Below are 14,260 nucleotides of genomic sequence, written 5' to 3'. Positions count from 1 at the left end.
AGAGCATCGGCCTGCGGTCCAGAGAGTCGTGGGTTTGGTTACCTCGGTTGCAGTTTATCCCCGGCCCTGGTTGGGTCATGCAGGTGGCAACCACTCATTGTGTCCCTTTCACATCGATGTTTCTCTCTCTCTCTCTCTCCACTCTCACTCTAACTGAACAAAATCAAAAAACAAAATAAACAAACAAAAAAGAAAAAATGTCCTCGAGTGAGGATTAAATAAATAAATAAATAAATATAAATAAATAAATAAAGTGCTCGCCTTTATAAAATTGACAGAACTTATGACACTTTTCATTACTTCTTGTAACTCTTGTGGCAGTGTCTTCATTGCTATTATTTGCCGATGAATCATAGAGTGAGTTCTGACGACTTCTGGTTACTCATTCAGTACCAAATATTGAAATCCAGATCAACATCCTAGCATAGCTGGAGCACCATCTGTGAATACACCACAAACCTTTTCCTAAGAGATCTTATGCTCTTTCAGAAATGAACCAACTGTCAAATATATCACATGCGGTAGTTGTTGTTTCAAGAGGTTTTCAAAAAAGAAACTCATCTTTAAAGTCTCCATCATTGATATACCTTACGTAAACCAGTAACTGTGAACAGTTTGCAACGTCTGTAGATTCATCAAGCTGGATGCTAAATATTGGAAGTGGAGCAGATTTAATTTCCTGGATTACCTGATCAAGAATATCAGCAGACTTGTCATCTATTTTTCTGTGGACAGTGTCATTAGATAAGGAAATTGCACTAAATTTTGTAACAAATTCATCTCCGATCGTAACTCATACAATGTGTTTGGCCGCTGGCAATGGTAAATCCTCAGCAATGGTGTGAAGTTTCATAGCTCTGGTGATTCTGAATGCCACCAAATATAAAGCTTCAATGGCTACTATGTTTTGTTCGTGGTACTTGCCACCAGTGTCAAGTGTGGCTTTCTTGAGTCCATCAGCTTTGCTTCTAAAATAGTTGGTATCCTTGCTGGAAAAGCTCGAATGCTTGCTATCAAAATGGCATTTTGGTTTTTTAGGCTTCATAGAATTGGCTGATAGAACTTCACAACAAATACCACATTGTGGTTTCTCAATTCCTGATGTAATTGTTGAGGCAAAACCATGCTGTAAAAAAATCCTCATTATATTTTCTTTTCTTAACATTCTTCTCTGCGCAATCCATTGTCATAGGATGGTTTGCTAATGAAAATAACATATAACAATAGCTTTAATAATACAAAAGATGATACATGACATAGTTTAGTCAATGGAGTTCATTAAAGTTTCCTATGATTTACCATTCTGTGTTGTTTTTTTTACATACCTATTACTATCACAATGGGGGCAGTATTCACATCAACCACAGCTGAATGTAATAAGACCAATCAGCATCCAGATTAAGTTCCCATGGTACAGATCTTTTTTTTTTTTTTTTTGCAGTAATTGATGATTTTACAGTACATGATTTTATATTTACCCAGTAATTATAATTCATGAAGTGTTGTTTTACCTCCAATATTGCTGCTTTTAACAGATTAGCTGCTTTCTACACAGTAGCTGCTCTCTACACATGTGTGACTGGTCTGCATCAGTACATTATGGCGCCAACCCTGTCACATACACCTGTATTTGTATGAGGCGCATGTGATGGGATTGGCCCTATGATGTCATCACGCCAGGTACTCGTATGTGGGTATATCTGCATGTGGGCAGACTCACCTGGAGACGAATAGAGGAGCGGTGTCTTGGTTCCTAAGAACATCGGAAATATGTGTTTTCCGATGGTCTTGGGTGACCCCTGTGACAGGGTAGTTCAACCCCCAAAGGGGTCATGACCTACAGGTTGAGAACCACTGTCCTAAGTGAAACAAGCCAAGCAGAGAAAGACAAATATCTCATGATCTCACTTATCTGGAATATAATGAACTAAACAAACTGATGAACAAAATAGACCTAGAGTCATAGAAGTAGGGTACAGACTGGCAATCCTCAGAATAGGGGGTGGTGGAAGAGAGAAGAGATAAACCACAGAACTTATATGCATGTATGCATAACCAATGGACATAGACAACAAAGCTGGAGATGGGGTTGGTGGGGATGGGGAGGAGGGTTGTCAATGGGGGAAAAAGGAGAAACATGTGTAACACAAATAAATTAATAAAGAAATAAAGATGAGTACTTCATAACGACAAATAGGTTAATTTTTCAAAACAATACAAATTACTAATTGGTAATACCAACTAATAAATCCCCGAGTAAAAAAAAGTAAAACTAGATTAAAAGAAAGGCGAAATGCAAGTCTTTAATCATAACAGAATGTTTTTAAAGATCTTTTTCTATAAGAAGATGACAAAATAAATAAATACATAAAATATTTAAACCACAACTTTAAAAATGCAACCTATTTTACATATATACAACAGTGGAGCACATATATTTTTTAACAACAAAGAATAGTAATGGAATTGAACATATATGCTGGAGCAAAACCAAAAGTCAAAATGTTTCAAATTGTAAAGAGTATATGTCCAACCAGACTAGAATTAAATTAGACATAAAAGGAAAATATAAACTAATAAAATCTCTAAATTTTGAAATTAAGCAACACATTTCTAAATAATTCAGACTCAATGCTGAAATCATAATCATACATGTACCTTCTTCTTAGCAATTCCCCTTCTAGTTATATACACAACAGATTTGTATAAATATGTAAACCAAAATATAGATTGTATGTGAGTTTATTCTGCACATGGATGGACTCACGCAAAGGTTAACAAGGATATTCTGCACACAGATGCCTTGGAGTGCTGCTCAATCCTTAAGAACAATTCAGAGTGAAGTCCTGCGCACAGGCATGCTCCTCCTTGCCTGCAAACAGGAAGGATGAGATAGTCTTAACAGCAGCACTGACCTTTGAGCAGGGGAAATAGTTAGATTAGTTATCTTGATAGGAACTGGGACCACGGCAACCTCTTTGGCTATAAAAATAAACAGCTGCAGGACTTCGGGGCTGCTGCAGTCTTGTCTGTCTTTCTGTGTGTTTGTGTCTTTTGTTCATTTCGCAGACCCTCACCGCAACAAGTGACACTCCAACAGGGACCTGAAATACGGGACTAGAGGAATTCCCTGTGGTTGGAAAGAAGGGATAGTGAAACTGAAAGGGTAAGTACCCTGGAACAAAAAGTAAATACAGGGGAACTTTTGGAATTTTCCATCAATGGAACAGGAGTATTTAAAGCTCCTCAAAGATTTGTTGCACTCCACTGAAGTTGAAGCAACTGACAAGTGCTTTAAGAAATTATTTAAGCATATAAATCAGAAATGTTATTGGTTTGCTAGCCAGCATAAAGTACAACTTAATATGAAGGAATGAAAGCAGGTAATGAGAACTTTACGAAAGTGTCACCAACAAGGGCAGACTATGGACTTAAAATTATGGATGCTCTGTAGTGCATCACTCAGGCCCTTCAGCTGTTAGAATCCCCTAGTGAAGGAGGATCCACAAATAAGCCGGAGCCAGAGGAGGAGAAGATATATGAGGACATTCCTCCTTCCTTACCTCCTCCTCCATCTCCTGAACATCCTGAGGACAGTGATTCAGAGTCTTCCTCTACAAGTTCAGAGGACTCTGATAATAATGATACTAAAGTATTAATTATATTAATGAAAAAAATGTTAAAAGGACAGGCGGCTTTATCTACCATCCAGCCTACTGCCCCTCCTCTAGCCACATATCCAGCCACTATAAGTAACCCTCCACCACCACCTCCTGTACCTGGGGCTTCTGTGGCCCCTCCTATAGGGCCTCAGAACTATGTCTTTGGGCCTTCCAGTCCCCCCAATGATATTCCCATTACCCCTGGCTGGCATGAGAAGGACCCACCCTTATTGTTTCCTATTCAGAAGCAGAGATTTCCTACCAATGCTCAATTTCCGCAAGGAGGCATGAATGTTCAATATAGCACCTTGCATCATAAGATTCTGAAAGAATTAAAATCTGCAATCACTCAATATGGACCTCAATCTCCTTTTGTGGCAGGACTGTTAGATTCATATGCATCGGGAACTCCCCTCGTACCCATCGATTGGGAAACAATTGGAATAACTGTTTTAGAAGGTTCTCAATGGTTACAGTTGAGAAGTTGGCTCGAGGAGGCTCAAATACAGGCACGGCTAAATGAAAGTCTCAATCCCCCCGGGCCAACCTATAATGAGTTAGCAGGACAGAGAGCCTTCTCTACTATTGTGCAATAAGCAGGCCTTACAGACGCCGCACTAGTACAAATCCAAAACATATTTTTAAAAGCATGACAAAAAATTGGGTCTACGCATACTGCTCCCTCTTTTGTAAAGACTATGCAAGGTCCTACAGAGCCATATACTGATTTCTTATCTCGGTTAACAAATGCTGTGATGAGAGGAATCAGTTAAGGAAAAGCTGCTAGAATAGTTTTGCAGTCTCTAGCTCTCAAGAACGCAAATTCAGAATGTAGATGTATACTAAGTCCCTTAAAGGGTCAGGGTGCCTCGTTAGATGATTATATATGGGCCTGTGCAGGAGTAGGTGGCCCAGAGCATCATGCTAATGTTTTTGCTACTGACTTAGCCTCAGCCCTTAACAATAAGGGAACATGTTACAATTGTGGAAAGCCAGGACATTTCAGAAAGGATTGTAAAAAAAAAAAAAAAGAAAAAGGTGGAGGTTAAAGATACTAAGAAAGAACCTCCAGGCCTTTGTCCTAAGTGTAAAAAAGGCCGTCACTGGGCTAATGAATGTTTTCCCAGAAAGGACAAAGACGGGAATTGGATTAATCCTGTTGCTCCTAAAAACACCCCGCAGTCGGGAAACACCCAGGGGGCCCACAATTCTGGGGCCCCCAGCAGAATACAAGGTCTCTGCAATTCCCTGTCAGCAATGGCCTACACCACCAGCAGTCATTCGGGTAAAAGATCTAAGGGCAGCTATGAGGGGCAGTGCAGCGGCTGATTTGCCTGTAAACCAACCTTATACTCTCTCCCCCTCTGGAGGAGTTTATAAATTATCTACTGGGGTTTTGGGGTCACTTCCCAGAGAAACATTTGGATTGTTACTGGGGAGGAGTAGTTCTATTCTCTGAAGCCTCCAAGTCCATCCAGGGGTTATTGATTCGGATTACAAGGGAGAGATAAAAATTATGGCTCAAGTATCACAAACCTTGAGTTTAGCCACTGGGGAACGCATTGTTCAACTGCTCCTTTTACCTTATCATTCTTTTAAAACTCAGAATGTTGACTGACAGAGCAGTTTGGGAGGTACAGGAAAACAAGTTTTTTGGGAAACGTTAATCAGTGACTCTTGCCCATCTCTGAAGTTAACCATTCAAGACAGCATATTTGAGGGCCTCGTAGACACAGGTGCTGATGTTTCTATCATAGCTCTGAAGTTTTGGGCCCCTCATGGTTTTATCAAGCCATGTCTGTCACTTTGTCTGGACTAGGGTCCACAAATCAGGTATTTCAAAGTACACACAAATTATTGTGTTATGGTCCTGATGGGCAAACTGCCCAAGCTCAATATTACATTGTGGACATCCCTATAAATATCTGGGGCCAAGACTTACTACAACAATTTGGGGCACTTTTACAGATACCATATTTGCCTCAATCAGTAAAAAACATGATGCTTAATATGAATTTTAATCCTGTGCCTTCGGAAAACTTGTAGCCACTGTTTCGCAACCTCGAGCCCTACCTCTTAAATGGTTAACTGAAGAACCAAAGTGGGTGGAACTGTGGTCTCTAACAAAAGAAAAGCTCGAGGCTTTAAAATTTTAGTTAAACAACAGTTAGAGGATGGTCATATAGAGCCTACCACATCTCCATGGAACTCTCCTCTTTTTGTTATTAAGAAGAAGAGTGGCAAATGGAGATTCCTAATAGATGTAAGAGAAGTTAATAAATGTATAGAGCCTATGGGGCCTCTTCAGCCTGGCCTTCCATTGCCATCCATGATTCCTGAGTCCTACAAAATCTTAGTCATTGATTTAAAAGATTGTTTTTTCACGATTCCTTTACAAGAACAGGACAAAGCTAAATTTCCTTTTACTATCCCTGAGTATAACAATAGCAGGCCTACTGAATATTATCAATGGAGGGTCTTACCCCAAGGAATGATTAACAGTCCTACTTTATGTCAAGAATTTGTGGACAGAGCTTTACAGCTCTTACGAGAGAAGTATCCTCAAATTATTCTGTATCATTACATGGGTGATATATTGCTAGCAGCTCCTACTTTAACTTAAAGAAGTCTTTACTATAAGGAGCTTAAAGAAGACTTGCAACAGTTTAATTTATGTATAGCTCCTGAAAAAGTACAATTAGAATCTCCCTTTAATTACTTGGGCTATACTCTTGGGGAGCGATAGATAAAACCACAAAAAAATCACTATCAGAACAGATCAATTAACTACTTTAAATGATCTTCAAAAATTACTAGGAGACATTAACTGGCTGAGGCCTGCTTTAGAAATCCGTACTAGTGCTTTGCAAAATCTCTTTGCAACATTAGAAGGAAATGCTGCCCTCGACAGTTTGCGAACTTTGACTCCAGAAGCTCTCAAAGAGCTAGAGTTTATAGAACAAAGAATTTCGGGAGCAGTTAGACTTTTATGACCCTACTAAGCCAGTGCAGATCTATGTCTTCCATGCCTCTCATTCTTCCACCACCTGCTTGGGACAGGATGCCAAAGTTTTAGAGTGGTTGTTTTTGCCTAATAAATTCAATAAAAAATTAACTACCTACCTAGACAAAATTGCTTACCTTATCTACAAGGGCCGGAGGCGCTTATGTCAATTGGCCGGGTTGGAGCCAAGTTCTGTAATCATGCGCCTCCAGCACAAACAGATTCAAAGAGCAACAGAAAACAATGAAAACTGGCAGTTAGCCCTAGCGGGACATCCAGGTCAATTTGACAATCATTATCCCGCCACAAAGCTATTTAGTTTTCTTAAGGAACAGGACATTTTACCTTATAACCCAATTTCTGATATTCCTGTAGAAGGACCTACAATTTTTACAGATGCCACCAGCAAAGGCTATTCTGGCTATTGGACTAAGAATCAAACAAATGTTCAAAAATCGCCATGGGATTCAGTACAAAAGTCAGAATTGTGGACTATTTGTTTAGTTTTACAAGATTATGCCCAGATACCTGTTAATATTGTCTCTGACTTTCAATATGCAGTACTGACCATGCAATTAATTTCACAAGTGTCTCTTCCTTTGGTGCCCTCTTCCTTAGAAAAGTTATTTTCTATATTGTTCCAATGTATTGCCCAAAGACAGATGCCAGTGTTTATTACTCATATTTGATCTCATTCAGACTTGCCAGGTCCCCTAAGCCAGGGGAATCAACATATTGATAAGTCACTTATTGGTTCTGTTCAACAGGCCGCCGAAGAGCACACTTTACATCACACTAATGCGTCAGGGCTCAGAAAAAGATATAATCTAACCTGTAAACAAGCAAAATAGATTCTTCGCAACTGTGATATTTGTGCTCCTCACAATTTATATGCTCTACCCCCCGGAGTGAATCCTCGGGGTCGAGACATTAATCAAATCTGGCAAATGGACGTTGTCCAATACACACCTTTTGGGAAGTTAAAATACATCCATCATACCATTGACACTTATTCACATTTCCATTGGGCGTTTGCTATGTCTAATGAAAAAACTGACTCTGTTATTTCTCATTTATTAATGTGCTTTGCAATCATGGGGAAGCCAAAACACATTAAAACGGATAATGGCTCAGCTTATTGTTCTAAAAAATTTGCTGACTTTTTGAACCAATACAAAATTTCACATAGTACAGGTATCCCTTTTAACAACAGTCAAGGACAAGCCATCACCAAATGTGCAAATCGCACTCTAAGATCTTATTTACAAAAACAAAAAGGGGAAATATAAGGTGTGAGACCTAAAGATATTCTCCATAAAGTACTATATACTCTCATTTTTTTAAATTATTGGGATCAAATTGGCATGACTGCAGCAGAAAAACATTCTGCAGAGGAGCAAACAATGCTCACAGATAAAGGCTTGGCTCGCCCTATCTGGTACAAGACACTAGATGAAGCTTGGAGAGAGAGAGAACTTCTGCATTTGGGGTGAGGGTTTGCTTATGTTTCCACAGGGGAAGCATGTGAGTGGCTACCCACCCGTCGGCTAAAGTGGAGATAATGAGCAACTCTCAGCCCATGGACAACATGCTGTTCTGTGCTTTCTCCCAAATGAGCACAAACCGTACCATTATGGTGGGAACCCAGCAAGCCAAGCCCCCTACATGGGGTCAACTGAAGAAACTGACCCAGGAAGCCGAGAATGTGCCTTGTCTTCTGAACCAGTTGCAGACACCAACTAATCTTTTGCTGGCAATGATGGCCATTATCACATGTCAGGTAAGTATAGTCTCAGCTACTCCCTATTCCTACTGGGCTTATATTCCATGCCCCCCTCTGATACGAGGGGTGGCTTGGGGAGAAGCTGAAATTCCTGTCTGTACTAATATCACTTTCATATTTCCTCTTCCTTCCTGTGGGGAATGGGCCACTCATCCCTCCATTCTGCACACTGCTAATGTTAGCAACCTTACTATAGCAGTAGAAGGATACCCTATATGCATTGGTCATAATAAGTTTTGCTTGAAACCTTCACATGAGGCATGGGGTCTTCGTTATAACCACTCTACCTTCGCCTCCTCTATTGTTATGTTGTCAGTAAAAGGATTTAAGGTGAACACGAATCAGGCTATTACTTCTGACTTGGAAAGTTATTTAACTTTATGCCCTCTGCCACAGTTAGAGCCAGGATTTCAGTGATTAGAATGGACTGTCTGTCAGGGTCATAATCCCTCTGTCCTACTAAATGACACTGATACTGGAATTGTTATTACTGATTGGAGTCCCCATGGACAATTTCAAGAGAAATTTTCTAAGCATAATCTGCGTTGGCACAGACATGGTCAGAGTCTGTTGGGCCAAGGAAATGAAACTGTAATTTGGCAGGAAAGCGGTCTTACTCCTCCCATGCCTCACCTTCAAGGTCATCCCAAAAGCCAGGACCACATATGGAAACTTTTGGCTGTAGGAGAGCCAATCCATACATGGATAGGTAAAATGTTATTAAATCTTTCAAGTAGTAGTCCTTTTTTGTCAATTTACATACTAATGGCTCCTATTGGGGTCAAGCCTGTGTACCTACCCTTATCTATTGGTTGCTGGAGAATGGACATGGAACAAAAGCAATGGAGAAATTCATTGCCAGAATTGCCATTTTCTCCAATGTGTTAATTTCTCGTGGTGGAATGCCTTTAATTGGACACGAGACAGCCTTTTAATCACCAGAACCAGAAGAGAACTTTGGTTGACTGTTAATCTTACAAGACCATGGAGTGAATCTGCTGGGCTTACAGCCCTGTATCATGCCGTGGACACTATTTTGAAGCGTTCGCGTTGAGTCATCGGATTGATTATAGCTGCCATTCTTGGACTTGCTGCTGTAACTGCTACCACTACTGTTGCCGGAGTGGCTTTACCTCAGGGCATCCAAACTGCAGAGTTCATTCAGAACTGGCATTGGGATTCACATTTATTATGGCAACAACAAGAATCGGACTCTCAAATAGCAATGGACATTCAAAACTTAAAACAAACTATTGAGTGGTTGGGAGATCAGATTTCTGTGCTATCCACAAAATCTATGTTAAAATGTGACTGGAACTCTTCCCATATTTGTGTCACTCCCTTGCCTTACAATGTATCAGAGGGTTGGGATAAAATTAAGAGAACATTAATAGGTCATGCTAATCTAACTAATGACATTCTAGCTCTAGAGAAAGAAACTGAAAATACTTATAGCAACAACTTGCCATCTCTCACGGGAGGTGATATTTTAGAAAGCTTGGCTGATGGAATAGCAAATTTAAATCCCTTTGGACAAACTAAGACTCTTATAGGCACTGCTCTTACTAATACCATTAATTTTGCTTATAATTTTGTTTATTGCTTTTCTAGTCTTCCGCCGAAGGTCCCAGCAGCGAGCAGTAGATAACAACAATCAAAATATGCTGTCAACCTTACAGCATGTAACATCTCAAATAAAATAAAAAAGGGGGATATGTAGATTGTATGTGAGTTTATTCTACACACGGATGGACTCATGCAAGGGTTAACAAGGATATTGTGCACACAGATGCATTGGAGTGCTGCTCAATCCTTAAGAACAATTCAGAGTGAAGTCCTGCACACAGGCATGCTCCTCCTTGCCTGCAAACAGGAAGGATGAGATAGTCTTAAGAGCAGTACTGACCTTTGAGCAGGGGAAATAGATTAGTCATCTTGATAGGAACTGGGACCACAGCAACTTCATTGGCCATAAAAATAAACAGCTGCAGGACTTCGGGGCTGCTGCAGTCTTGTCTGTCTTTGTGTGTGTTTGTGTCTTTTGTTCGTTTCGCAGACCCTCACCGCAACACCAAAAGACATATACAAAGATATTACATCACCATTAGTAGAAATAGCTCAAAAATATTAACAATCCAAATGTCCATTGAACGTTATGAAGTGATAATCTGTGGTACTGTCATACATTGGCTATTATACAGCAATGGAATTAATCAACAACTGCTATAGAAAAGAGAATAGAAAATATTACTATATGGTTCCAATATATAAATACAAAAAACAAATCTATGATGTTAAAAGTAATATTACTAGTTAATTTGTGGAAGGGATTAGTGACTAAAAGTCCAAGAAATGGGTAGCTTCTGGTAGTTTGTGGTATCCTATATTAGTATCTAGGTAGTAAGTACATTGGTATATTTACTTCATGATAATTTACTAGGTAATTATAAAATTTTGAGCTGTTTAGTTCATATGCATTTTTTCTTATGTTCTTTAATACTGAAATTAAGGGTATACTTTACAAAATGTATTTTGTTTTGTTTGGGGGAGGCAGCAAGTTATATTCAAAGATTGATTTCTGTCTTTGCTAGGAATTTATATAGCAGAGGTTTATGTGGGAATTATAATAATTTCACAAGCCAATAGCATAGAGGATATAATCTCTTAATAAGTCAAATAAAGAAATAACATATACCAAACAAATGACTGGTTAATCACACTATTATTCCAAGCAAGGAAAGATGAAGAAATAAAGTCCAAATTTAATAAAGAATCAGTGACCAACCAAAAGCTGATTTCTAGCTGCCAACACAAAAGTAAAAGTTCCATGCTGCTAAAGGAGGTTGCTAGGGAGCAAAGACACCAGTGTTGGAAGGCTGGCTGACCTCTTTCACAGGGTTGCTCTGAGGTTTATCACCACTGTCTAAGAGACATATGTCACCAAGAAAGGAAGAAATGCCCCAAGGGTCTCTGGAGAGTTTTTAGGTTTGTGAAGAGTCACCCTGCCCAAACAAAAACTCTCAAATAGTCCTCACGAAATCTCAATATTTATAGTCTAAATGTTTCCTTGTCATAGTTGCTTCTCTACCTCTTCTTATTAATAAGCACCCCACCCTGGGGTGGGTTTGGAGGGGGCTTTGCTTATGAACAAACACCAGGTGTAGAATGACATCCTAGCAGGATTTACTTCATTCTTACATCAAAGCAACTTTTTTCTGTCTTTGTCATAAACAAGTGGATTAAAACAACTTCACTTAATTTATAAACAAGTGGATTTGAAATCATATTAAACCAATGCACCTGCATTTCTAAATCTAGGGATTAAATAGTAAAAAAATAAATAAATAACATAGAAGAAATGCCGAGGGGTGCTATTACTGTGCCAGGAAAAGCTTCTCTGAGACATGACATTGATGCCAAGGCCTCCATCAGAAGTTAAAAGCAGACTTTGGGATGTTGCAGGGAAGAATTCTCCAAAAGAGGAACAGAGGAGACAGAAAGGGCAAAGGTGCTGAGGTGGAACAGCCAGAAGGCCAATGTGCCTACAACAGAGTGTTCACAGGACAAAGTGATAGGAGAGGAGGTTGCCAGGGATCTTTCCGTTGTCAAAATACAAAATTCAACCAAGTAAATCTGAAGATCTAATTGGCTATTTGAGCAATTCATGAATCAGGCAGCATCCCATTAGCAACTAGAAGGGCACTCAGAGGAGTTGTACAAAATGGGAAGTTTTGTGTAGGAATAAGGGTGTGGCAGCAAAAGAAAAGGAAAGATTGTTTTTAAACATGGGCATTTTTTTTTCCCAGCAAAGGAAAAGCAAGAGTTTTGTCATGGAGATTGTCTCTTCTTCCTATAGGAGATAGAGAGGGTCCGAGTGACAGATTGCTTCATTGATATTGATTAGAAAAATACAAACTGTTTGATTAAGATTATATTTCTGGGAGAAGCTAAAACATCAATTAAATCAGATATTAAATCTAGGTTTGGCATCATGGTCCTTTAGCAGAAGTAACACCATTTAGGGCCTATGGTTTTCTCTATAACACCATGTAGGGTCTTGTAGGCAAAAAAAGATTTAGAGTTTATTCTAAATGTGTTGAGAAGCCAAATGGATATTTTGAGCAGGAGAGTTTTGTAATCTTATATGTTTTAAAACAATATCATTCTGCGTGGAAAATAGACAACAGTTATAAAGAGAAGAGTAGAAGCACAGGGAGTAGTGAGAAGGCACTCCTCCTGCCACCATACAATTCCTCTTTAAAAACTTCAAAAGCATCGTCCTAAAACTGCATTTCACCATCTGACTTATATCCAAGAAAGAAAGTCTGAACCTATCAAATAATTTTTATAAAACTTTATTTGAACCAATAACTGAGGACTGGCCCGGAAGCAAGATCAACGAATGAAAAAATGCTCTGGAAAATGGCAGTTTGGTAGTTTTGTGCATTTAGAATTAAAGAAGAACACATAAGAAAGGTTACATGAAATCCATTGGTGACAGATTAAGGAGACAGGAGAAAGAAAAGTGGAGGTGGGTGGTGGTGCAGGGACAGGGATCTCTAGGATTGGAGAAAAAGTAAAATGGAGAGACACATACTTCTTTTGGTAGGTACAAAATATTTAACATTTATAGTAAATACGGCTGGTATGTAGGCAACAAGAGAAGTTTGTGGTCACTTTGTTCTGATGCTTGTGGTTATGCTTCCAAGAAATTACTCTGGCATTTAAAAGATATGTTATCCTAGATGCATCAGAACAATGAACAAGCTCATTTAAGGTAAAGATTACCTTCTACTAAGGAAACTACAGCCCAGGACGAGACAACTCACAAGGACCTGCCCAGTTAGAAATTTTGTGATAAGATCATCCTGCAAGGTTATTTTGGGTCACAGAGCTTGTCAGGCCTGCCACGTAGTCCCCTGACATTGTCAGGTCTGCTACGTAGCCCCTTTTTCATTCACACTTACAGCCCATCGAATAGTTCCTATCATTTCCAGTGCTAAAAAGATGTAATTTTTGCCCTGGCCGGTTTGGCTCAGCGGTTAGAGTATCAGCCTGCGGTACAGAGAGACCCGGGTTCAGTTCCCGCTAAGGGTGTGTACTTGGTTGCACTTTGTCCCTGGCCCTGGATGGGTCGTGCAGGTGGCAACCACTCGATGTGTCCCTTTCACGCTGATGTTTCTCTCTCTCTCTCCCTCTTCCTCTCTCTCCCTCCCACTCTATCTGAACAAAAAATGGAAAAATGTCCTCGGGTGAAGATAAAAAAAAAAAGATGTAATTTTCCCACCTTATCTTCCATCTTCACTTTATAAAATATTTGTCATCATAATTTTCCACTTTAAAAGCCATACCATCTATGTAGACCCAAATAATATACTTCTGCAATTCTATGACATTTATTTGAAACATGTATAACACTTCAAAAACCTTTCATGGGAATGGCTTGCTTAGGCAAATTAACTTTCTTTCAATGTTAGTATCTTTGCATTTCTCCTTTAGCTATAAAGACAATGCTATGAGATTATCAAGAATTCAGCATAATCAGCCAATGAAACCTCTAGATGGAGCAGTCTTCTGGATCAAGTATGTCATGTGCCACAAAGGAGCCAAACACCTGCGGCCAGCCTCACATGACCTCACCTGGTTCCAGTACTACTCTTTAGATGTGACTGGGTTTCTGTTAACCTGTGTGGCAACTACTATATTAGTTATCACAAAATGTGCTCTGTTTTGTTACCAAAGTTGGCTAAAACAGAAAAAAACGAAGAAGGGGAGTAGTTGTTTCTGAGGCCTGAAGCAGATATGCCTCAT

This window comes from Molossus molossus, unplaced genomic scaffold, assembly GCF_014108415.1.
Source record: "Molossus molossus isolate mMolMol1 unplaced genomic scaffold, mMolMol1.p scaffold_m16_p_1, whole genome shotgun sequence".
NCBI lineage: Eukaryota > Metazoa > Chordata > Mammalia > Chiroptera > Molossidae > Molossus > Molossus molossus.
Note: the sequence above shows the minus strand (reverse complement) of the source record.